Source organism: Ambystoma mexicanum, chromosome 1p (assembly GCF_040938575.1).
Source record: "Ambystoma mexicanum isolate Mex_15411 chromosome 1p, UKY_AmexF1_1, whole genome shotgun sequence".
NCBI classification, from domain to species: domain Eukaryota; kingdom Metazoa; phylum Chordata; class Amphibia; order Caudata; family Ambystomatidae; genus Ambystoma; species Ambystoma mexicanum.
In genome coordinates, this window is record NC_090921.1 from 180,008,398 (window position 1) to 180,034,833 (window position 26,436).

The 26,436-nt window shown below is 50.0% G+C and overlaps 1 protein-coding gene across 12 annotated transcripts in view; it reads right to left on the reverse strand.

The window, feature by feature from the left end:
- KDM6B (lysine demethylase 6B) overlaps positions 1-26,436 on the reverse strand; it is a 2,050,345-nt gene that overhangs the window by 374,176 nt on the left and 1,649,733 nt on the right. For 11 of the 12 annotated variants that reach the window (XM_069646240.1, XM_069646239.1, XM_069646242.1 and 8 more), the window contains one exon: positions 22,262-22,385. The exons of the other annotated variant lie outside the window; for it this stretch is intronic. The gene's annotated coding sequence lies outside the window, so the exon portion shown is untranslated. The remainder of the gene's footprint in view (positions 1-22,261; positions 22,386-26,436) is intronic. 12 annotated transcript variants of the gene reach the window in all.

Sequence of the window (26,436 nt, forward strand, 5' to 3'; positions counted from 1 at the left end):
CTTTCGGCGCTCTGTCAAAATCAGTTGTGCACCCCTGCTCTAGTGCGATCACGCCCGACCCACTCGGAGGCACGGACGGACCAGTGCCCTGCGATTCGAGAATCGCTAGCATTTTCTTACCAAAGGAAGCCCATTCCTCCGGAGTCGCATGCTTGGTGGGATAAGCGACCCGCCGACGGGTGGAGTCCTCGGACGAGGAATGTGACCGATGACGGCGCTTCCGGGAGTGCCTCGAAGAGGCAGAGGAGTGGCGGGACCCACTCCGGGACCGAGACCCACTGGACTTCCGACGACGATGCGGAGAGTCGCCCCTCAAATCGTCCGTCGAAAGCCCCGTGGACCTCGACTTCCGGGACTTGGACACCTTACCGACCAACAGTTTCTTCTTGCGCTCCAGCAAGGCTTTGGACATAAGCAACTGGCAGTCGACACAATCATCCATGTCATGGGCCTCCCCGAGGCACCAGAGGCAGGCGTCGTGCGGGTCCGTCACCGACATCTTGGACCTGCAGTCCCCACACTTCTTGAAGCCCGGACGCAGGGTGGAAGAAGAGGAAGACATCTCGAAAACATCTCACAAATGAAAGAACAGAACTCCAAAGAGTCGTGGTGCGCCGAGATCTCCAAAGTGAACACGTTTGTAGAAAAAAACAGAACTGAGGCTACGGTGTCGTGCGTCCTACTTATAACATCCAGTGACGTCAGCGAAAGTCCTCTAGGGCGGCGTGTCGACGACGCAGAAAGATTTTCCGAAGCAGCACAGATGTGGTGATTACTGTCATAGATGGATATGGAATACGTCGGAGGACCCAATCCTGTCAAATGGGGGATACTCGCACTGTTTTACTTTCATTTGCTATGACCAGGTCACTCCCACCTTACTGGTCCATGTAGTTGAAGGTTAACTGGCCACTGGCTTCCCTGTTGACACTTCCTGTGCTGCCTCTGTTGGAGCCGCCCTTTGCCTTAGGGCTGCGGGGGCTGTATGGGCAGGGGGCTGCCCTGGGAGGGCTGGTTATGAGGTGGGAAGGATCCAATCACTTGCCTGTAAGGCGGGATGGAGGGGGTGGAAGGGTTGAGACCAGGAGATGGAGGCCGTGGCACGAGATGCACACAGGGAATCCAAACACTTTTTTTTTTACAGAGTTTTGTTAAATAAATAAAAATGGGGTCGCACACTGCTGCTCCACTCACCTGCTTCTTTTCTAAGAAAAAAACAATTTGGAGACAGAACCCCTACTAGATTTGAGAGACCTGTATAGTGGGAGAGGCGCCCATCAATGCAATCTAGATATTACACAATGCAATATGGAGACAGAACCCTACTAGATTTGAGAGACCTGTATAGTGGGAGAGAGGCCTATCAATGTAACCTAGATATCATACAATGCAATATGGAGACAGAACCCCTACTAGATTTGAGAAACCTGTATAGGTCTATATAGGAGGTGGGGAGGTCTGTGTCTAGCCGGTCAGATAGGTACAATATTAAATACTGATTGAATTTCTCCAAGTTGAGGGTGGGGCGAGATATGCAGTGGAGAATAATCACCTTGTTTATTGTGGGTTTGGTAAGAGGCTCGGATTCTAGGGTAGGGTAGTTGCTCTACTACTGACCCAGGCCACTCCTACCTTACTGGTCCTTGTAGGTTGATGGTTGACAGCTCACCACTGCTTCCCCTGCTGACACCTCTGAGCCATCTGTTGGAGGCCCTTGGCCTTAGGGCCCTTAACAGCAGGGCTGCACGGGCACAGGGCTCAGAGGACCTGAGTAGGGGGCGGGACGGGAGGCGAGAGGGAAGGAGGGAAGGAAGGTGCAGGAAGAGGGCGCGGGGTGGGAGCGGGTTTGCAGGGGCCTCAGGGCCTTCCTTGAATACACTAAAGATAAGCCACCAACAGCAGCAGCAGCAGACGGGCAACACTCACCATGCTCCGATGGGAAATAAAAAACGGCCATCAAAATGACACTGCATTACTTACCGTAAAAGCATTTCTGATGGTTGTATCTGCTTAGATTCACATGCTGTGCATAGGTCCGACATCCAGTGGTCACTGCGGAGTATTGCATTTTGTTTTTCGTAGTCGAAAAGGGGACGTCGACAAGGCGTGTCTGTAACACTATCCCTATAGTGACGTGCGTTGTACCCACAATCCCTCACGCGTCGAGGTCCCTCTGTTTGTATTTTTCTGCCCTGAGGGAGCCTTCTAGACGTGAGTGAGTACAGAAAAGAGAGAAATATAGTAGAGGATGTCTATGTTCCTTCCATCCGAGCGGGCGCATGTGAATCTAAGCAGATACAACCATCAGAAATGCTTTTACGGTAAGTAATGCATTGTCTTCTGATGTTTGTTAATCTGCTTAGAATCACATGCTGTGCATAGACTAGCGAGCAGTACCCGGAGTTGGCGGTGGGTTATGAGAAGGAACAGTTGAGAAAAGATGTCTTAATACTGCCTGTCCCACCTGGGAGTCAGATCTAGAGTGTGCATCTAGACAGTAGTGTTTTGTAAAGGTGTGCACAGAACTCCAGGTAGCCGCTTTGCAGATGGACTCAAGGGGAACATTTGCAATGAATGCTATGGAAGCCCCAGTGCCTCGAGTGGAATGTGCTCTTGGCTTGAAGGGTAGTTCTCTCTTAGCAAGAGTGTAACAGAGAGTGATGCATTGTACAATCCATCTAGATATAGTGGACTTAGAGACTGCATCTCCTTCTCTTCCTACTGCCACCGAGACAAAGAACTGATTAGTCTTTCTCAGTGATCTGGTTCTTTCCATGTAGAACATGACAGCTCTGCGTACATCTAGTGTATGCAGACTTTTTTCTCCCAAGCTGGAAGGGTTTTGAAAGAACGTTGGTAGTTCTATAGATTGGTTTACATGAAATTTTGAGATTAATTTTGGTGCAAACCTTGGGTGTGTGCGAAGAACCACCTTATCCTTGTGAACTGATACGAAGGGGTCTAGTACAGAAAGAGCCTGTAGTTCACTTACTCTCCTAATGGAGGTGATAGCTATTAGGAAAGCAGTCTTAAGAGTGAGGTATTTAAGAGTTGCCTTGTGCATGGGTTCGAAAGGAGTGCCCATGAGTCTAGAAAGTACCACGTTTAAGTCCCATCCAGGAGCTGGGTTAGCTATCGGGGGGTGTATTCTTTTTACCCCTTCCATAAAGGCCTTGATAACTGGTATCTTCCACCACGACACTTTAAGTTGGGAAGTGGTGTATGCAGAAAGTGCCGCTAGGTGGACTTTAATGGAATTAAACACTAGACCTGAATCCAGTAAATGGGTCAAGTACAGAATAATGTTAGTGGCAGAGCAGTCAACAGGGTTGATGTTTTTACTTCTACACCAGATGACAAATCTTTTCCACTTGCTAGAATAGCAGTGGCGAGTATTAGGTTTTCTGGCTTCCCTGAGGATGTCCATACATCTCTGAGGGAGATGTAAATGTCCAAATTCTATGATCTCAGGAGCCAGGCTGCCAAGTTCATGGTCTGAGGGCATGGATGCAGTGTCCTGCCCTTGTCTTGTGACAGCATGTTGTACGGGCAGGGAAGTTTCATTGGGGGAGATAGGGACATCTCCATCAAGTGAGCGAACCATGGCTGCCGGGCCCACATTGGGGCTACTAGTATCATGGTAACCTGCTCTTGGTGCATCTTGTGCACCACTTTGTTGAGGAGGGGAGTCGGGGGAAAGGCGTAAACAAATTTCCCTGACCATTGAATCAACAGACCGTTCCCCTTGGACTGGTTCTGGGGGTACCTGGAGGCGTAGCTTTGGCATTGTGAGTTCTCCAGGGTTGCGAACAGGTCTATTTCCGGGAAACCCCATTGCGTGAAGACGTCTAAGACGATGTTTTTGTGTAATTGCCATTCGTACTCTTTGGGTAGGGGGAAGTCTCTGCTGAGTTTGTCTGCTAGCAGATTGAGTTCCCCTGGTACATGTTGACAGTAGGAACATGTTGTGTTTGAGAGCCCACTTCCATATATTCTGGGACAGTTTGGACAGTCCTGGAGAGTGAGTGCCCCCTTGTTTGTTGAGATAGTGCATGGCTGTGGTGCTGTCTGTGGGGACTATCACTGTCTTTCCTTGTAAGTGTTCCTGAAAGGCTTTCAGTGCTTTGAACACTGCTAATAGTTCCAGCAGGTTTATATGCTTGGATGCTAAGCTCGGAGTCCACACTCCGTGAGCAGTCTGATGGGATAGGTGAGCCCCCCATCCTGTAAGGGATGCGTCTGTGGTTAGAGTGGCTTCCACTGCGGGTGTGGCAAAAGTTTTCCCTAATAACAGGTTTTCCTTTGTCCACCACCGTAGCGAGAGAACCAAGGCCTGCGAGACTACCACCAGATCGTCCCATTGTCCGCTGGCCTGACACCACTGGCTGTAGAGCCACTCTTGCATTGGGCGCATGCGCAGGCGCGCGTGAGGTACCAAATAAATACATGACGCCATCATCCCTAGCAAGCGCATTGCTTTGCGTACCGTCACCTCTCGACCTGCCACATATTGGGGGAACTGAAACAGCATGTTTTGGACCCTCTCGGAGGGGAAGACGAGGCCGTCCTTTGTTCGAATTAGAGCCCCTAGGAATTGTTTGATTTGGCTGGGGTCTAAGCTGGACTTCTTTTCGTTGATGGAGAAGCCCAGTTGGGACAAAAGGTCTACGGTCCTTTGGGTATTGGAGAAGCATGTTTTGTAAGAATCCCCTGTTATGAGCCAGTCGTCGAGGTACGGGTAAACCGGGATGGATAATCTGCGCAGGTGGGCCGCTGCCACTGCCAGTACTTTCGTAAATACCCTTGGTGCAGATGCTATCCCGAAGGGTAGTACTCTGAACTGATAGTGTTTGTTCTCTATCTTGAACCTGAGGTATTTTCTGTGCGCTGGCAACATTAAAATATGAAAGTATGCATCTTTCATGTCTAGTGTTGTCATGTAATCCCCCTGTGATAACAGTGGGATTACTTCCTGCAAGGTCACCACACGAAACTTTTGGGGTTTGACAAAGTTGTTCGCTGGGCGCAGATCTAATACAGGGCGCATGGTTAAGTCCTTTTTGGGTACAAGGAAGTACACTGAATAAATACCTTCTGTTACCTGAGATAGGGGGACAGCCTCTATAGCTTCTTTTTTCAGTAGCTCTTCTACTTCTTGAAGAAGAATAGTGAGGTGTTCCGGTGTCATGCGTCGGTTCCGTGGGGGTCTGTATTTCGGGGAACCGTTGAATTCGATGCAGTATCCGTGGGCTATGGTGGATAATACCCAGCGGTCTGACGTTATTCCCTCCCATGCTGAAAGGAACGATGTTAGCCGGCCCCCGACCGGTGATGCATGGGAGGGGACCCGAATCTTTGGGTCATTTGTTGGTATTGGGCGTGGGGCCTTTTGGACTGGAGCCGCGCCCTCTTCCCTTGCCACGACGTTGGCCCCTTTGACTGAACTGGGTGCTTTGGTTAGAGGGCCAGTTGGTAGCAGAGTAAAATTGTTGTTGGCTTTGCTGCTGGCGTTGGCCACGAAAGGAGCGTCTATTGCCATAGCTGCGTCTGTTAGGTGGCCTATAAATTTGGTCAAGAGTCTTGATGGTATCAAACTCCTTCTTCGCATGTTCTAGGGCCTCATCAACTGCTTTCCCAAACAGCTGTGTTTGCTCTATGGGCTTATTTATTAGGGAAGCCTGGGTTTCTGGCTTAAATCCCGAATTGCGCAGCCAGACATGGCGTTTGAGAAGTATTCCCTGAACCAGGGAGCGGCCAGCTGTCTCTGCGGCATCTAAGGAGTTCTTTACGATGCCCTGGTTTACAAGAGTTCCCTCTGATATAGTAGCCAACAGGCGTGCGCGCAGGGGTTCTGGTGCGTCCTCTGCTTCGCTGCGCAGCTTGCTCCACTGTGCATCTGCGTAGCTAGCTAGTAGGGAATTGTTATTCGCGATCCTGGTTGAGAAGGCGGCGGATGTCGTGATTCTCTTCCCAAGTGCATAGAGCTTCTTGCCCTCTTTGTCAGGTGGTGCCTCACTAGTAGATAGTGGTACCCCCGCTCTCTTTCTTGTGTTAGTCACTACCAGAGAGTCCGGGATAGAATGTCCCCTGATGTACAAAGGGTCAGAAGAGGAAGGGCTGAAGAGCTTTTCTATCCGAGGGTTGACCCCTCTGACTAAGGCCGGATTGGAAAGGGAAGGAGAAGCCAGGAGCGGAATGGACTTGCTGACCGGGGCTTTTTCTACAAAGTCTATGTCCGGAAGGGTCTCCCCTGTGTCTATTTCAAAATGCGCTGCTGCCTTGCGCAATAGTGCATTAAGTGAAGGCTGGTCATCTATGGGGGAGGTGTTCCCAATAGGTGAGTCCTTGGGAGGAGAAGTATGAAAGACATCAGGGTCTGAGTGCACTGATGGGGATTGCCAAGGCTGCACTGATGGGGAGTGCCAGGGCTGTGAGGTAGCTGTATCTTCTTCAAAAGCTCCTGCGCTAGTGTAAGGGTCTTCCTCAAACCTCTCCTCCTCAAGTTCTTCCTCTCACCTAAACACTCCTCATCTTCCTGGAGGTATTGCTCCTCTTCAGTGAGGTCATATGCATCTGTAGAAGGGGTAAACAGCCTAGGAATCTTGACCCTAGGGTCATCCTGGGTCCATTCTCTTGGTCTTTTGGGTGTGGGTGGGTTTTGGCTACCCAAAAACCTCTCCATCTTTTCCATACAAGAATGGAGTCTTTCCAGGGTCTCATGGGGAACCCCTGAATAGTCTAGAGGGGGGAAATCAGTGTTTTCGGCTTCAAAACGCTTCGAACGCTCCCACAACGTCGACGAAAGGTTGCCGTCGCCCTCAGAAAAGCCCTCCAGTAGTTCAGAAGTGCCTTTAGATGGATGGGGCAGTTCCTGGCTACTCTTGTGCTTTTTCGGCGTTTCTATATCCTTGGGTGTGGTATTCGACGTCTGTTTCGTCGTCCGCTTGCGTTTGTCCTCAGAAACAATTCTCGCCAGACTCTCGACGACAAGTTCGTCAGTCGAGGGTTCTGGAGTCGGCGTTGCGCGTTGTTTTTCGACGGCCGCTCTATGGAGCGTTACGTCGGATGTTTTTGGGGTAGCGCCCGTATTAGATAAAAGCCCAATCGCTGGTCGCGGCTGCGTTTGCGGGTGGTGCTTGAGACCCTTGCGGTCTGAGGTCGACGCCGGAGTGCCCTGCGTCCCCTTCGGCGCTGGTGGATCCTTCGTCCTGGACGAAGAAGAGCCGTGGGTTGTGTGCTTAGGCCTATGGGGTCTGTGTGCGTCCTTGTCGCCGGGGTGTACATCCCCATAAGCAGGGCGTGAGCCGAGCCCGTCGGGGCCGGGGACGGACGTCGAGGAGCGCGAGCGCTCCTTCTGGGGGTTAATGACTTCCGTAACGGACGTCGAGTTATCACCCTCCTCGTCACTTTCTGTAACAGCGGCGGCGGGTGAGGAAACTGACTTCGACATTGCGTAGTCCGCCCACCTCTTAACTTTCCGTTCTTTAAGAGTTCTTGGTTTCAAGAGCTTACAGGCCGCGCAACTGTCCTCTTTATGATCGAGGGGCAAGCAACGATTACAGAGCTTGTGTTTGTCCTTCCAAGTGTATTTGCCCCTACAGCGTGGGCAAAACTTAAAAGGTGTCCTCTCCATAGCTGAGGCAATAAAAACTGGTGATAACAACCCCAAGGGAAAGAGGGGAGAAAGAAAGACATTCTCGACGAGAAGGTAAAAGTTCGAAACCCCCACTCTCCCTACTGTATGTTGGCCGGCGAGGCCTGGCCACGTGTTCGGCAGCGCCGAAGGATCTCCTCCGTCTCTTCTCCTCTGTCGAAAACTTGCTCGGCGGAGAAACAGCTTCACAGCTAACGTCGAGGGGAGGGATCTTTAACAATATGTATATATTAAGGACCGAGGTAGTAATTGTTTAGCAATGTCTCTCTAGGAGCTCCGCGTAAGGCGACCATAAGCTGGGCGGCAAAAAACAATCTGAGGGACCTCGACGCGTGAGGGATTGTGGGTACAACGCACGTCACTATAGGGATAGTGTTACAGACACGCCTTGTCGACGTCCCCTTTGACTACGAAAAACAAAATGCAATACTCCGCAGTGACCACTGGATGTCGGACCTATGCACAGCATGTGATTCTAAGCAGATTAACAAACATCAGAAACATCTTTTCTCGGTCCTTGAAATTCATGATCTTCGCAATCAGGGGTCTTGTGGGTGCTCCTGGGCAGGGCTTCCTGGTCAGGGCCTTATGTACTCTCTCCACCACAAAGCCCCCTGATAAGTTCCCTGCCCCCACCTCCCGAAGCAGTAGGCTCTCTATGTAGTTCGTGGGGTCTCTGCCTTCTTCTCCCTCAGGCAGTCCCACTATTTGCACGTTGTTGCGCCGGGCTCTCCCCTATGCTCAAAGGTGTGTATACCATTGAGCGCCTCCGTCATCTGGGGTGGGTGGTCGTTAAGTTCGCTGTGTTACTCTGCACCTGCTGTTCCGCGGTATTGACCCTCTATGCCAGATTCCTCACGTCTTGCCTGAGGAGCCCCACGTCCACTATCGCCGCATCCATCTTGTACTCGAGTGAGGTTTTCAGCACCGCTATGGCTTAGAGTACGAGGCCCTTCTCCATTGCCTTCTCGCCCTGTGTAGGTGTGGATGTGCTGGAACCCGCCTTGGCGCTTCAGTCTGTGGGCGCATTTCTTTTCTGGGCGAACGTCTCCATGTTGGTTTGTCTTCCTCCCACCCACCCCCTTTCTGCTTCTCCGGCATACCTGTGCCGGTAGTGTTGTTGCCTTTACGCCAGGGCCCCAGTCTCTTTTCCTCTCTGCCGTCACAGTCTTGCCTTGCCTGCGTCCTGACTTCCTCCACCCTTATTCGCTCAGTCTGCCTGCCACCACCTTGGTGTTTACCGGGGATTCACTGGATGCATTGAGTGTGTCAGGTCCGGTGATGGGTTCCTCCTCAGTCTGTATCTTGAGGGGCACTCACCCCTTGTTTGATCATCCGCACCGACTTCTTTCGGCTGGTTTGGGGCCCCTCCCAATGTGTTGTGGGCTCCCTCTCTGCTCAGGTGGGTAGGCTTGCTATTCCGGCTTGTAGTGCCTTTTGTACTCCGTATGATGTACCCCCCCCCTCTTCTGGGGCCTAATAGTCTGAGCAGGGTTGAGGGGCCTTGGTTTCCACTACGGTGCGCACTCTTCTCAGGCCAGGGATGTGCAACCGTTGTACTTGACCTTTTATGTGCTCCCCTGCTGGCTAGCGCCGCTGTTGGTGATGGTCCTGAGCATGCCTAGACTGCTGTCTGCCCTGCGTGGTGCACGGTCGCCTATTTCATCTGCCCCACCTGGCTTCTGGGACCTTCTATGACATGGGCTTCTGATCCTCGTGGATATGTGGATTGTGCCCTCTTACGTACCTGGTGTCTTTTGGTTACTGGTCTATTGTACCTCTTCCTCCAGGAAGGTGCACTGCGCCATGATGCCCCTTGGTGTGAAGATGTATCCCTGCACCGTGGCTTGCCTTTCGCTTGCCGCTGCCGTTTCCTATGCTCTGTCTTCCGTTGGCCTGCTCCGGTGTAATGGATTTGCAGATCCTTCTCCCCTTGTGTGTCTCTAGTCTGGGTGGCCTGGTCGCCCCGTACCCAGCTGCGGCCCCCCGCCGTATGCCGGCGGCTGATGTTGATCAGACACGCCTCGTTGTGGGCCAACCACCTTGTTCATGCGGTCCTGTACGGGACCATGCAATGTCATTCTTGCCTCAAGAATCCCCCTTATCCGAGGCAGTTGACTGTGCTCTCCCTCGTACCCTATGTCCTGCAGTTCAGTTCCACATATCAGGTCTCTACTCCAGAGTACCGAGGCAGCCGCTGGCCAACTTGGCCAACCAGCAGCTGGCCCTGTGCTTTTACCCGCTGCCTCTGCAGGACTTTGGATCACTGCCTGCTAGTCCCGTACTTGATTGTTGGGCACTTCTCCCCTCCTTTTTGCTCTGTCTTCCTTCGGCTTGCCATCTGGGTGGGATGCCCTGATAACAATTGCTCCAGTCAAATGGATCTGCAGAGCCTTCAACTCTGGTCTGTCTCTAGTCTGGGTGGTCTGTGCACCCCCTACCCAGCTGCGGCCCGCCGCCGTATGCTGCGACTGATGTTGATTAGACACGCCTCGTTGTGGGCCAACCACCTTGTTCATGCGGTCTGGTATGGGACCATGCGATGCCCTACTTGCCTCACGAATCACCCTTGTCCGAGGCAGTGGGCTGTGTCCCCCCTCGTACCTGATGTCCTGCAGTTCGGTTCCACGTGTCAGGTCTCGGCTGCGAGTTTCATGGAGGCTACCGGCCAATCTGGCTAATCTGCAGCTGGCCCCATACTTTTAGCCGCTGCCTCTGCAGGACTTTGGATCACTGCCTACTAATCCCGTACTTGATCGCCAGGCACTTCTCCCCTAGTCAGAACCCTCTTACGGGTCAGCCGTGCCCAAAATGTGGACTCTCCTCTTGCTTCTAGGTCCACACCACCAGCGTTCTTCATCGCAGCCTGTGCTTCTGCCTTAAGGGCGTAGCGTCTTTTTTAAAATCTGTGTCTGCACGCCCCTCGTGGCAGGCAGGGTCTCGCACCACGACCCCAGGGTGTTGGACACCTTGCTTGCTTGCTGGATGGCCCGCCTGCCAATCTCGTCCTTCCTGTGTGCTGGTGGCTCGTGCCGGTACGGGCTGTCGCGCCCCCTATTTTGTGAGCTGGCTTTGCTGCTGCTTCAGTCGTCTTGCTGGTCTAATCCCGTTCCAATTTCTTCTGGGATTTCTGCCAGCTATGCCACAGACCTTCAGACCCCTCTCTACCGCTTTTCATGCGGTTTCTCATGTGTAGTCTCCCAGCCTTTCCGATCGGATCATGCAGGAGCTCCTGGGTTTCCGCTCCTCAACGCATGGCTGCCAGACCAAGCACCTACGATTTTCATATTTATGATGAATCTTCCTGACCTGCGTCAAGCCCAGACATTTTTGCTTGGCCTTGGTAATTATTTTACCTAGTCTCTAGGTGAATGCGAATCTTGGACTTTTACTCTTCATGGGTGACCTTTTTACATCTCTACATAGTGTATGGTTGGAGTTATAGTTTCCTACAACATTTGGGCTTAGGCTGGGTTGCCCCTTTGGTAAGTTCTCCATAATGTACTTGGGTGAACTACTGTTCCAAAGGGGTAAAGAGGGCTTTTCATCCCCTTTTTATATAGTGAGCCAGCACACCCCACCTTATGTGAAGTGCTGGGGGATAAAATGTATCCCCTTTCTTATTTACCTGGGTACATTTTTGTTACAATTGCAAGTTTACTTGAATGGCTAGTGGCAGTTTTTGGTAATGCACAAAAGGACCACCATTCTACTAGAATGGTGGGGTCCTTTTTTCACCATTTGTGTACTTGTGTTTCTGAGGTCTTCCTCTGCCATTCTAGGAAGGAACGACCTTAGTGGAAGTTTTGTCTTCAGCGGGAAATTAGAAGTTACTCACCGTAGTGACTAATGTACTCTTAGTCCTTAGTCCCCTTTCCTCCATACTGCATGGGCGTCCGTTCCAAAGAACGGGAGACTGAACCTTTTTCAAATGAAAAAAAACCTTCCCCTTTAAATTTAGAGGCACATGGGGCACGTGGGGGTGCGGCCCTGGGAGCAGGCCCTGCCTTGACCCTGCCCTCCGGCGCCACACCTCAGTCCCCATAGACCCGTTGACAATACATTAATATTGTCCAATGACACCAGTTTTATTAGGGGGAGGATGGTGGGACGCTTGGAGGAAAGGGGACTAAGTCACTACGGTGAGTAACTTATAATTACTCTTATGTCCCGTCCCCTTTCCTCCATACTGCATGGACGAGTACAACTGAATGTAGCCCGAGGGAGGAGAGAAGAACCCCCCCTTAAGCAAACAGGTTTCTAAGAAGCGCCTATCCGAAAGCCGGATCTGATCTAGATCCGGCATCCAAACAGTAATGCTTGCAAAAAGCCGAAGGGGTGGCCCAGGTGGCCGCCCTGCCCATGACCTGCCAGGGTACATGCAGCTGGAGGGAGATGGCAGTTGCCTTGGCTCTAACCTTATGGGTATGATAGTTGGCCGGAAGTGGCTTATGCTGTCCCTTGTAGGCTTCTTTGATGGCTGCGACCATCCAACGGGATATGGAGACCTTGGATGCCTAATACCTGGGTCTTGAACTTCCAAAGATGATAAAAAGCACTTCCGACTTGCAGAAGCCCTTTGTTCTGTCCAAGTAGAATTTCAGTGCACGCCTGACATCAAGGCAGTGCAAGTCTTTGTCTCTCGTCCTTAGGATCTGAGAATAACGTAGGCAGGACAATTTTCTCGTTTAGGTGCAACGCAGACGGCACCTTAGGCAGGAAAGCTGGGTGTGTCCGGAGGACAACCTTGTCCCTGTAAAACGTAGTGTATGGCTCCGAGGCAACCAGTGCCTGGATTTTGCGAGCCGAGGGGAAGCCGACCAACAAGGCTGTCTTAATGGTGACCAGCCTGATGGCCACGGATGCCATTGGTTCAAATGGTTTGTGCGTCAGGGTGCCCAGGACTATGTTGTGGTCCCACACAGGGTACGGCCTCTTCATGGGCGGGTAGTGTCTGGCAAGACCCGTCAAATGTCTGACAATCGGGTTGGAAGAGGAAAAACTCTCCTCCTCAGAGTTTCTGTATGCCCCAATGGCTGCCAGGTAGGTGTGGCAAGTGTCCACCTGCACACCTGAATGGGAGAGTTGCGCCGAAAAAGAGCATGTCGTCCAGGGAACACGTCAGCGGGTCGAATCCCTTCGGGTCTACCCAGTGACAGAACCTGGTCCACTTGCTTTTATACTGGGCCCTGGTAGATTTGCTCCTGGTGCCCTGTATGATCTCTAGATTAGCCTGAGAGAGGCCGAGATGTCCTAGCATGACCTGTTCAGGAACCACGCTGCGAGGGCCAATTTCTCTGGTGCGGGATAGATAACCCTGCCCCCTTGCTGCGCCAGCAAATGTGCTGGGCCTGTCGGCAGGCGAATGGAAGGGCTCTCAGAGAAGCTAAGAAGCTCCGAAAACCATGGCCCGATTGGCCATCATGGAGCTATTAGGATGATGCCGAGGAGGCGAGACTCCTTGCTCTTGCATATCACCCTGTGAATCAGTGGAGTGGGCAGAAAGACGTATGCTGTCATGTCGTCCCACCTGATCTGAAAGGCATCACCCAGGGATCCCGGGCCCTACCCCTGCCAGGAGGCAAACAATTGGCCCTTCCTGTTGCCCTGGGAGACCAAGAGGTCCACCTGAGGGTGACCCCATTTGCAAAAGATCTTCTGGCACGACTAGGTCATTCAACTGCCACTCATAGTTGTCTGCTCCCAGTCTGCTGAGCCCGTCTGCCTCCAATTTGGATTGCCCCGGCAGGTGGACCGCCATGTGAGGTAGATGTTCTCCAAGGCCCATTCCCACATGCTTACTGCGAGCTGGCACAGTAGGGGGTCGGGGTTAATCTGGTACCTCCCTGCTTGTTGACAAAACATGCTGGTCGAGTTGTCCGTCTGAATGAGGGCGACCTTGCCCTCTATCGCCGGAAGGAAGGCCCCGAGCACCAGCCTGTTGGCCTTCGATTCCAGCCAATTGTTTTGGTACTCCTGCTCCCGTTGGGTCCAGGTGCCATGGACACAGTGGTTGTCCAGAGTGGCCCCCCACCCATCGAGAGAGGAGTCTGTGGTGATGGTGACCTGTGGTGTGGGTTGCCAGAAAGGCTTGCCTGTCCGCAGGATGCAGTCCCTGGACCACCATGTAACATTTGGGTGAAGTGACAGTCACGTTGATCATCTGACTGATGGCCCCGTTCCTGATTACAAGATGCTGCAAAGTGCAGCTGTATCCTCCTCATCCAGAGTCTCGTGTGGGGGCACGGCCAAGAGGACTGCTGCCATGAGACCCAGTAGGTGTTGGTACCACCAAGCCAAGTTCACTTCTCTGCTTAGGAAGTGCGCTGGGGCCCTCTGGATGGCTGTGATCTCGTCCTCTAAGGGAAAAACCTTCTCGGAGCATGTGTCCCAAATGAGGGCTGCAGTTGTGACTTGAGGTAGAGAGAAAAAACCAGCTCATGCAGTGTTCATAAGAGCGTGGGGAGTATGGTGCACTTTCTCCAGAGATGTAGCCCTGACGAGCCAGTCGTCGAGGTACGGGTAGATGTGGTGGCCCTGCGCCCTGAGGACGGCAGCCACAGAGTTCATTAGCCTGGTAAAGACCCTGGGGGCCGAAAGGAAGCACCTTGTATTGGAAATGGTAGCCCATGGACCTGAATCGGAGAAAGCAACGATGAGGCTGCCAGATCAGGACGTGTAGGTACGTGTCCTTCAGATCCAGGGAGCAAAGCCAGTCTCCCTTGCACAATGTCTCCGCTATCAAAGCTGGCTCATCCATCTTGAATTTTTGTAGAGGTAGGGAGATGTTGAGGGTGCAAAGGTCCAGCACAACTCTCAGGCCCGCCTGGTTCTTTTTCTGAATGGTGAAAATCCTGGAGTAAAAGCCCAAGCCTCGCTGGGAGGCTGGGACTTCCTCCACTGCCTGGCTCTCGACGAGCGAACAGATCTCCGCCAAAAGATTGCTGTCCCAACCTGTGGGAGTGGAGGGGAGGAGAGGCTGGGATTGGCAGGCGGTACCCCATGGAGACTACGGAGGATCCAGGGGTCAGCGAAATTCTGGTGCCAGAAATGTGCACAAAGAGCAAGCCTGGCCCCCCACTGGAGACATGTGCACTCGAAGGGGTGGGTCATGCCTTCTATCCCTCTGATGCTGCGGAGGGGAACTGGAAAAAGCCCTTGCCCCCCCGCCCTCCCCTTTTGTTGCTTGCACCGATGCTGGGACAGCGAGCAGTTAGGCTGCCTGGACCTCTGCTCTTTGAAGCGGCAGAACCCTCCGTACGTACACCCCTTCTCAGAGTGCTGCTGTGACTGGGTGTACTGTTTGGGCATGGTATTTGTAAGGATGGATAAAGACTTGGCCATTTGAGAGTGCTTTTTCTTTTTGTCCAGCTCCTCGTCTGTTGTGGAGTGGAAGAGGTCACCCCCGTCAAAAGGAAGATCTAAAATGCGCTCCTGGACATCAGGGTTCAACTTCGTAGCATGGGCAGTTCTTCTCATGTCCGTGGCAACACAGAAGCAGATCGCAAAGCATGATCATTCTTTGATCATGAAACACAAAAATAGAGAACTCTAGGAATAGACCTCTTTACTAAATTTTGTGAACAAAACATTAAGTCTATTGCAGAGTAACCTTTGTATGTATTCCTGTTTTTCATCTCCTTTTTTGGAATGTTTATTGGTATTTATTGCTGAATAGGATATCTTCTCTGAATGTTGATATATTTTTTCTTTGATTTTTTTCCCCCATGTCTAGAGAAATGTTTTCAACTCTTTTTTCAATATGTTATTGTCAAGCTTTGTTTAATTTATCTTGACTTTTTAATTTATCATTAATAAATGGTTAATACTTTTCCAGACATACATTTGGTGTTTTCTTACCTGTGACTCTATACATGAGCACAGAACATTTCTGGGTAAAGAAAAGTGACATAAGGACAGTAAGTTTATGACTGTTTAGAGTGTGGATTGCTCCATTTTTGCTTGCTCCTTGGCAATACAGATGGCACTGCCAGAGGTGTGGTGTGAAAGTGGGCCACGGAGGACTCCATGATGTCCTGCACCACAATCTTGGCCTCTGCCAATCCCGCCTTGAATCGTGATTGGCTCTGCGCTGGAAGCTCTGGGAGGAAATCCGCAATTTCTCATCAGAGCCTCTGGTTATCTGCTGCCAGCATGGCATTCGCGTTGGCTTGACGCAGGTGCAAGGGCGGGTTGGAATATAGCTTCTTCCCATATGCCTACAAGATCTTCTCCTTGCCTAGTAGCGCCGCAGAGGAGGAGGCTGATGACGTCTGAGGCTTGGAGTACAGTGATGCCGCAGCGATCACAGGAGTGTGGCTGAGAATGGGCCAATAGCAAGAGTGCATCTTCCCCCCGGCTCCCCCCCATCTGCCTGTACTTGGCGTCCAGGCGTTTATTCACCGGCTGGGCTGAGTGGGGGTTGAGCCAACCCTTCTTGGCCAGGGCAACTACGTCCTTCTGCATCGGGATCCTTGTTCTGGAAACGCAATGTAGCGTGAGGACTTCTGCAAGGACCCCCCCCTCTCTGCCAGCCCTGCCAGACGTTTGTGGAAGGCCTTGGCTGAAGAGGACATGTCTGGGTCGTCGTCCTCATCTGTATCCACATGTGGGTCCGGCGTCAGAGGGGGTTGGGGGTACTTTGGTAGAAGCTACGGGCTGAGATGCAGGGCCTGGAGCTGGAGGCTGGTACGGAACCGCCTGCTAAATCCGTTGGGGTCCGGAGCGGGCTGCTGAGGCTAAACAGGGACCAGAGGGGCCTGTACTGGAGCCTGCGGTGCCGGAGCCATTTGGGGGGGAGAAAGAGCCTGATGGCGTCCGAGGATCACCCCCATCTGTGGAGACTTCATGAGCCAGAGGAACTTATCAAAGAACCTGTCCTCGCAGGCTGGAATGGTGGTAGGGGGTACTGACGGGGTCGCGGGCGGCTGCTGGAGCTGTTCTGTGCCCTGCCCGTATGGAAGCAGCGGAATACTGCCTTGCGCAAAGGAAGGGTAAGCGGTAGGCCACATACCTGGTTGAGACCATCCCACCTCGACACACGGTCCTCCACCTGCCTTCATTGTAGGGGCATCTGCCGGATGTCTGGATTTTCTGGCGCGGTGGCCATTTTGTTGAGCTTCCTTCCACATGCCTGCGTCATGTTGCTCGGCTTGCTGGACCCCGCCCCATCCAGGACTCTGGAGTGTGGATCATGGAGCCTACCCTGTTCCTCAGGCCGGGGCCTGGTAGGCGTTAAGCCCTCGGCGGATCTGCCGGTAGAACTGCATCAAGTCACCCCCTCGGACATGATGGCGGTACTAGGGCGTAGCCCCTCAGGTGAAGACCCGGTAAAAGAATATTCCTGTCCCTTAGCATAGTCACCGGGAGGATCTACTGATCCCTCGGAATGTCGGCTGGTAGCTAAAACAGCCTTAGTATTGTGCTGTTATCAGGACCTGAGCAGTCCCTCCTGCGCGGGCGTGTCCTTGGGAAGGAGTCTCCCTTGCGGGGTGCACTGGAAAAGAGCATCCCTACCTTGGGCTTGGATTAGTGATAGATTAAGTCCTTTAGGTCCTCTGGAGGTGATCTGTGGAAGAGCCCCCTCCACCTGGCCAGTCTGTTCTTCAGAGACCTTGAGGAAAGCGCATTGCACGTGGTACAAGCTTACCTGCCGTGGTCAGGGTCAAGGCACTGTAGGCATAGAGCGTGGGGGTCTTTAGTCGGGAAGAGCCTGTCGCAGGATGGACACCTGCTGAACCCTGTAGAAGTCGACATGCGCTGGGGAGGAGCACGACACCTGAGGACCGTGTACCTGAACGATAAAAAGGCAAAATACAAGTGCATGGAATTACATGACCGAAGCCAAACCCAGGGGTGCTGGTGAATTCGGCCTATTCCCGTCGACGTGGAAAAGGGGACTGAGGTGTGGTGCCAGAGGGCGGAGTCAGGGCAGCGCATGCTCCCAGGGTCGCACCCCCACGTGCCTCTAAATTTAAAGGGGAAGAAGGTTTTTTTCTGGTGAAAAAGGTTTTGGAAGGAACGCGCATGCAGTATGGAGGAAAGGGGACGGGACGTAAGAGTATCATTTGTATTCCACAGCCAGACTCCAGAGTCTGAGAAAGCAGGAAGCAAGGGAGGCGTCCAAACCTCAGCAGCTCTTTGTCTTTCACTTTGTCTGAAAGGAACCAAGTCTCAATGGGGCGGCTGGCTGTCTTGATTGGACAGCCTGAACGCCCCTTTCTGTAAACTGCAGGGAAAAATTGCAGAAGTTATGCTGTAGTTCCTGAAAAAAATACTCCGAACCTGGAAGCTGACAAGTCGACCACTGGGGCTGAATCCGAATTAAAAAAAAGTCTGTAGCAATTTCCAGCAACTGGAGAGCCTGCTGTGTAACCAGAGCCTGATGTAATCTCTCCTTCCAATCCTACCCAAAGGCTGATGAGATCCAATAGTCTCAGGATGACCTGCATTTTGAGCCATCCCACAACTTACTGCGACCTTGTGGGCTGCAAACCTCCAATACCCTGTGAACTCAAGCCTGAGTGCAGTGTATGGTCTGCCAAAGTCTGAATCCGTCCAAAACTTTGGTGGACACCTCCTGGACCTCCAGAGACACAATTTGACTCCCTGAAGTCCCCTTACCAGGGTGCAGCAATGAGAGTGTGAAGGGAATCCGACCAGCGATAATCATTCGTCATCTGGCTACTGTGAAAAAGGGGCCAAATCTACAGAGCCACAAGAATCAGTGAAGAAACCTTTTCTGGAAGCCTCCTCTGACTGATGCAAGTTCCCATCCAGTGTCCAGTTCTTTCATCACCAGACCAAGAATCCAGGGACTGGGTCCTGTACTGCTGCATCCTGAAGGCATCCACTCCGAAGCTCTCTTCTCCTAAGATACTGTGTGGGCTTGGGGAATACTTGTGTCTGGTGTGCATCCTGTGAGACCGACTGGGTGATTGGGAGTTTGCCCATACCACTTGCCCAGGCCTAATGCTGGAACACGTAGGGAGCCTTCTGTGAGGTTCCCTGAACACTTTAACTCTAAATACTTCTTTAAGAAGATCTCCTATGGAACTTTGACTTTCCTGCAACGGAACCCTAGCTCAACCTGCCTTGAGCTGGAACTAGACCACTAGGGTCCCTCTTCTGCCTCTGAGAGAACTCGGACAATAGACTATGGAAGGAGTGGATAAGAAAAAGGATTCTACCTTGAAAGTATAACGAGTGTAAAAGTACTTAATTGCTGTTAAGCAAGATTGTATACATTACCCTGTGGGAGACTGCACCAGCCTTGATCTTTTAGCACACCACAGTAGTTAAAAGTAAACCACTGCCACCAGCCATTCATCGAGGAAAGGGTAACAAAAATGTTACATGAGAAACTAGACAAAGGGGATACTAAGTAACCCCTCCAGTTATCAATTGTAACAGTGTGTTCTGGGTCTAGAAAGTTACAAATGTAAGTAAAGTCAATTTCAATTCACTGCTCTTGGAAACAGTAGTTTAACCAAGAGAAGGTATTTAAACCTTTGGGAAATCTGGAAGACTTCCCCTGTGCCACTGCACTAAATGTGCAGTGTGACAATGTAAAAAGATGATGCCTATGGAGTTTGTCAGACTCCAAGACCAAAAGAGAGACAGTGTTCAAATGAAAAATACATGAGTGGGAGGAGTGTCTTGCTCTCTCCCAGTAAGAAATGAACAGTCCTAAAATCCAGCAAACGTGCTGGGGGGCTCCATTACAGAACAGAATTTGCACATTCCTAAGAATTCTCCATAACACTTGATAAAGAAATTAGTATGGTAACTGTATCTCTGTGAAAGAAGTTACAAAGTGTCATTAAGTTCATACTTACCTCTGTGTTGCATTCTGCCCCTCTAAAAAGTGTATAAGTTGCTTTGAACGGTCTTTCCCCACTTATGAAAAGTAATACGTATTGGTACGGTTTGATTATTCTTAACTGAATGAGTAAGAGCTTACCAATAGGGTGTAACTGCCATGAATAAAGTTGTGTTCTTCTTAAAGTGCAACATTGGGCTTTGCTTTCCGTGTCTGCTATATACAGATCTAAAACGGTCTTTAAGTTAATACTCGTCTTATGAGTTGCTTGAAGCCCCTCTTAAAAGTATATAGGTCTTACGCACCTTGATTAGCGGCTGCTCTTATAAACTTGTAACCCTAGGTTGTGTTTCTCGGAATTGCTTTGGTGCTTTTCTAAAATAGTTTCATAAAGTTATTACTTCCATTAGAAACTGTAGTATGCACTTCTTCAAAGTATACTGGGTATAACTAGCTATTAGATAGTGGAGATGTATGTACTACTAGGTCAATTACTTACGTGGAAATACATAGTGTATCTTTAAGTGCAATAGGGTTTCGTTTCCTCTGATCTGCTTCTTGCATTCCAAAATAGTTGAGTGTTCATACTTCTCATTGAGTAGCTTGAGCCCCCTCCAGAAATTATAGGAGTTGATTTACTAGCTTTGAACTGAGTTCTACAAAAGTAAAGTTGCAAGGAGTATACTTGTAACAGGGTTAGCTTATTATGAGATTTCTATAACTGAGTCTCTGCATGACTGACAGGGTCTACTACCCATGAATTACTGATGGTATTCAAAAAGTATATCCAGCCTGGCCTTATCCCCAAAGAATAGTATATTACTATCCTAAAAGTATAACCTTAGGTTGGACTCACCTCGAGTTGCTTCTTACTCTTCCAAATAAGGTTATACCTTGGTTTGCATACCATAGGTATTGAGTTGGTTTTTATGATTGTGCCTATATGATGTTATAGTACTGTCTTACCCATGAAGTATGTTGGTCTACTTGTATTCTTATAAACCCTTTATTTTTACAATGCATAGTTTTTCTTCAGACCATGTGTATGCTACAATTTCTTTGTACCAAACTACAGCCCTCTTTCCATTCTAAGCTAAACATGGCTGCTCAGTCCACGCTACCACATTCGCAGGTGGTACAGCCTTCTACTAAGAGTGGAGCTTATCTACTGCCTTATATGGTTTATGTGAAGTCTTGGTAGGACTTTAAAAAAACTGTCCTAACAACGGTTTCTTCTCCACTTTATCCAACCTTAATGCAATGGCTCAGCTGATAATCCCCATATAAAAAAGGTATGGGGTTTCTCGGTTTGCAATTTTTCTAGAGGGTAATGCAAAAATGTAAGACACCAGTGGGCTTTCACAGGGTTTGGACAGGGACAAAGTAGACTGGAGAATCAATTATTTAAAAAAAAAAAAATAGAAATTCTTTTTTAAAAAAAAAAGGGGTCCACTATCGCAATCCTTTTTTTTTTTAAGACCATTTTTGAGCAGTACAAAGGGGCACTTTTTTGGGTAACAGTGCATTTTAAAGTACATTGGGTGTGTAACCCTAGCCACAGGTGCCAGTTGCAGAGTGTCTTAACTCAAAGTGGCCCACAATAAAACTGATGGACAAGCTCTTTGAGCACCACACCATAGGGCAGTCAGAGACTGGCTTTCAAGAGAAATGTTCTGCCAACCAGTAAAGGATGACACTGCTGGGTCTCGATACTGCACCAAAACGAAACTCTAGGATTTTATGGCTTTACAGCAAAGAGCAACCAGACCAATTTCCCATGACCATTTGTTCTAGAACACGTTTTCTTTCACTCCATCAACCGCCTTCTCTCCTCCAAACATCACGATAATTAAGGCGGGAATCTCCATTTGCCTCTTAAATGGCAACCTAGCCCTAAAAGGTAGGGTCCTTAAAAAGCTGCAATCATTTGTGAGGACTAAATACGGAAGCAGCTTCTAAACCCAAGCAGTACATTCCAAAAGCGTAGGGTGCTGCAGACCCAAGTGGCAGGTTTTAGGGGCACTTTGAGCGGCATCCAAAACTGTGCCAACTCTCAGGGGAAAGGCTAGCTATACAACGTTCCAAGATTTCAAAACAGTAACTAGATTCATAAGAGGTAGTGGGCCCTTGTGTCCAGTCACACATGCAATCCATTATGTGACTAATATATTGAATCAAGCTATCCTTCCAGTTCTTTTGGGCAACCACGTCTCCATGTAAACCGTCAGTATGACCAGCCTACTTGCATAAAGAAACGGGGAGGAATGAGAGCTTGGAGCTTTGCATGGGAAGCTTAGGGTCAGTAGGACTATGCATAGCCATCCAATAGCACCCTCATGGCCCCATCTGATTAGGGTACAAAAGCACAAATTCTTGGTGATGTTTTTCCAAAGACAGGGACTACAAGGACAAATTTGCACGCCTTCCAATCAATAGCATTACACACAGACCATTCATTCAGTCCAGGAGTCAACTCTGGAGTCAGATCCAAAGTGTCTGTTCATCCGAAGGTCAAAGCCTTTCTACTACGACCCTGTGTTATAGAGAAGTCCAAAAGGAGAGCACCCCCCAATTCAGAGGCTACCACCCTTTGATGAACTTAATGCTATATGCTCAAAGCTTAAGTGACTGCATTTTATACATGTACGAAAATGTGAAGTACAGATCTTGAGTTTGAAAACAATTTAAACTTAGGCAAAACACTCCAGGTGAGGCCAAAGGTATAGTGGAGGTAGGGGAATTAACACACAAAAGAATGAGTGGTTGAAATTTGTGGAGGGACTTACCCCTCAAGCTCAAATCTACAACTTCCAGTTCAGAGCCGCTGTCCTTGCGAGGTTTGGAGACAGGACACGTATGAATAAGGCCTCTACTGGTCCAGGTGATGCTTTCACAGGCTTATTCAATACTCTAAGGGTTAGAGGAGGGAAAAAGTTATTTGAAAGCTGAGCAGTTAGTTCATTTGTACCTTGGCCACCAGGCTGACTGGCAACCCCGACCGGCCTACTGATGTTTTTCTTCTTCTAAGTGAGTTAAAATATCTGTTTAGCTGCCCTTCAGATGACATACATTACTCACCATAAACGTATTTCTGATTATGGTCTCTGCTTTAGTTGACATGCTGTGCATATAGTCCGACATCTAGTGCTAATCGTAGAGTATTGCATCTTTTTTCTAAGATCGAAAAGGGATGTTGACATGGGCGTGATAACACTATCCCTAAAGTGACGTGCAGTGTACCCAAAATCCTTAACACGTCAAGGTCCCAACGGTTGTTTTTCTTATGCCGTGAGGGAGCCTTACAGAACCCGTAAGAGTTCAGAAGAAAGAAGGTGTAAGATGTCTATGTTCCTTCGACTCCAAGAGGGGAGGAAGGGTGGGCGCATGTGAATCCAAGAAGATACAATCAGAAATAGATTACAGTGAGTAATGCAGGTCTTCTGATGCTTGTGAATCTTCTTAAAATCACATGCTGTGCATAGATTAGCAAGCAGTACCAGGAGATGGTGTTGGGGTTTGTGAAGCAACAGCAGCAAAGCGATGTCTTAGCACTGCTTGTCCCACTTAAGAATCAGACATGGAGTGTGTCTAAGCAGTAGTGTTGAGTGAAAGTATGAACAGAACTCCAGGTTGCTGCTTTGCAAATGGAATCTAGAGGAACATTTGCATGAATGCTATGGTAGCCCCAGTGCCCAGAGTAGGGTGAGCTCTAGGCATAAACGGTAGATCTCTCTTGGCAAGAGTAACAGTGTGATGCAATTTATCCACTTGTAAATTGCTAATTTAGAGACCAGGTCCCCTTCTCTACCAACTGCCAGAGACAAAGGATTGGTTTGTCTCTCTCAGTGGCTTTGTTTTTTCAAAATGGATCTAACCATCTAGTGTATGGAGGCTTCTTTCTGCAAAGTTAGTGGGGTTTTGAAAGAAATTGTTAAGTTCCACTGATTGGTTCACATGAAACTTTGAGATGAATGTAGGCGCAAAAAGTGGGTGTGCGCAAAAGCACCTTGTCTTTGTAATAGTTACGAATGGGTCCTGAAATGAAAGGGCCTACAGTTCACCAACTCTCCTGATCGGAGAGATGGCCACTAAAATGGCAGTCATAGGTGAGGGCCTTAAGGCTAGCCTTGTGCATGGGTTCGAAAGGTGGTCCCATTAATCTTGTGAGAACAACATTCAAGTCCCATCCGGGAGTTGGGTTGGAAATAGGGGGGGTGCAGGGGGGTCTCTTTACCCCTTTCAAAGAGGCCTTAATGACAGGAATCTTCCACCATGAAACCTTGCTCTGGGTTGTGGTATACGCAAAGAGCGGCCAAGGTGACCTTCAGGGCATTGAACACAAGTTGTGAATCTAATATTGGTGTTAGATAAAGGTTATCTTTAGGAGAGCAGTCAATGGGGTTGACATGCTTAGCATTGCACCAGATAAAGCGTTTCCACTTATCGGAGTAACAATGTCTAGTGTTGGGTTTCCATGCCAACCCAAATAGGTCCATAAATCTGAGGGCGTTTGAGGTGTCCAAACTCTAGGACTTCAGGAGGCAAGCTGCAAATTGAGTGTTTGGGGGCACGGCTGCAGTGTTTCTCCCTCCCTGGTCTCGCGGCAGCATGTTGTACAGGCATGGCAGTTTCCTGGGAGGGGAGACTGACATCCCATGAGAAGGGAGCACATATCGCTGTCGAACACACATTGGTGCCACCAGGATCATCGTGCCTAGTTCCTGATTCATCTTGTGCCCTATCCTGTTGAGAAGGGGAATCGGGGGCTGGGAGGGGGGGGGCGGGTTGAGGGTAGGCAAATCTCCTGTTATCCAGAGACCGTTCACTTTGGGGCGCTTCTGTGGGTACCTGGAAGCAGAATCTGGGCATTGGGCGTATTCCACAGGAGTGAACATGTCGATGTCTGGAATACCCCACTCTACAAAGACGTTTAGTAGAATTTGCTTTTGCAAGCACCACTCATGCACTATGGGTGGGTAGAAATCTCTGCTGGGCACGTATGCCAGAAGATTGTGTTCCCCTGGAACATGGTGACAGGAGGAACATGTCTTGAGTGCCCATTTCCAGATGTTCTGGGACAGTTTGGATAGCCCTAGAGGGAGTCCCCCCCCCCCCCTGCTTGTTCAGGTAGTACATGGCCATGGTACCGTCTGTAAGGACAAGAATCTTCTTCCCCTGCAGATGTGCTTGGAAGACTTTAGGGCTTGGAACACTGCAAGCAGTTCCAACAGATTGATGCGATTGGACGCTGTTGAAGGAGGTGAGCTCCCCACCCAGAAAGAGATAAGTCTGTGGTTAGAGTGGCATCCACTGCAGGTGTGGTAAAGGTTTTCCCCTGCAGAGGTTTTACTTTGACCATTACTGCAGAGACTGAAAGAAATCTTTCACAACCACTAGATTGTCGCACTGGCGCTGGCCTGGCACCATTGGCTTGAGCGCTACTCCTGCATTGGGCGCAGGTGAGCATGTGGAATTAGGAAGACGCAAGACGCCATCATACCCAACAGACGCATGGCCTTGTGTACGGTTACCCGGTAACTGGCTACCTAAGGATGGATCTGGAACAGCATGTTTTGAACCCTCTTGTTTGAGGGGAAGACGAGGCTGTCTTCTGTCCGAACTAGCGCCCCCAGAAACTGTTTGACTTGACTGGACGACTTCTGATTGATAGTAGATCTCCTATTCAATCTAGGATTTTCTGTCTTCTGCGTATTCTCCAGGCATGTTACGGACACCTCTCCGGTTATGAGCCAGTCAGCGAGTTAAGGATACACAGGGATCGAGTGCCTGCGCAGGGAGCCGCCGCTACTGCTAATAACTTTGTAAAAGAAAAACAAGAAAAAAAAAAACTCTGGGCGGAGGCAATGCCAACGGGCAGAACCTTTGAAATGATGCGCTTGTCCTCCATCTTGAACCTGAGGTACTTTTGGTGTGCTGGCAAAATTGAAGTATGAAAGCAAGCAACTTTCATGTCCAATGTGGCCATGTAATCCCCCTGCCGCAGCAGCGGGATTACTTTCTGAAAAGTGGGCATCCTGAACTGTGGTTTGATAGATTTGTTTGCAGGACACCAATCTAACACAGGGTGCATGGTTAGATCCTTTTTGGGTACAAGAAGTATATTGAATAAATACCCTTGTTTACCTGGAGTTGAGGGACGATTTCAATGGTGCCCTTTTCCAGCAGGACCTGGAATTAGGCCAACAGGATACGCAGATGGTCTCATGAGTCTTCCGTTTCCGGGTTGGTGGTAACGGGGTGGCCAGAGAAACTTGATGCAGTATTCGTGGCGACGGTCTTCAGTACCACTGATCTGATGTGATCCCCTCCCATGCGTAGGTAAAAGATGTTAAACGTCCCCCGACTGGGGCAGTTTGGGAAAGGACCCATACAGTCAAATCATGTGGAGGCTGGGAAGCCTCTGGAAGCAGAGTTTCTACCTCCGCATGTGCCTCGTCAAAACCCTCTTTGTTGTGGAGATTGAAAACCACTGGAGGAGTCCTGTCTGGAAGCCCAGTTGGATCCCCCTCGATCCATACTGTTAATGTGGAGAGCGGGAGAAAGACTGCGCGCGAAAAGGCTGGCGGGTGTTGAAACATCATTGCTGGACAAAGGGCTTGACAGAGATCTGATTGAGCGTTTTTAAGGGCTTGTGCGCCTCCTTGATGGTTTCCAAGGCCTCATAGACCACTTTCCCAAAAAAGATGGCATCCTTCACTGACTTATGAGGGAAGCGTGGGTTTCCGGCTTAAACCCTGAATTCTTCAGCCAGGCGTGGCATTTGAGAAGGGTCCCGTGGGCAAAGAAAAGCACATCTTGCAGTTTTGTCAGAGTTCATGGTATTTTTAAGAATATTCTGGGTGACTTGCCACCTCTGCACCCAGGGCTAAAAAAAAAAAAGCAGGTGTGAGCGGGTTCCGGTACATCTTGGATGAGACCCCACTGAACTTCACTGTAGCAC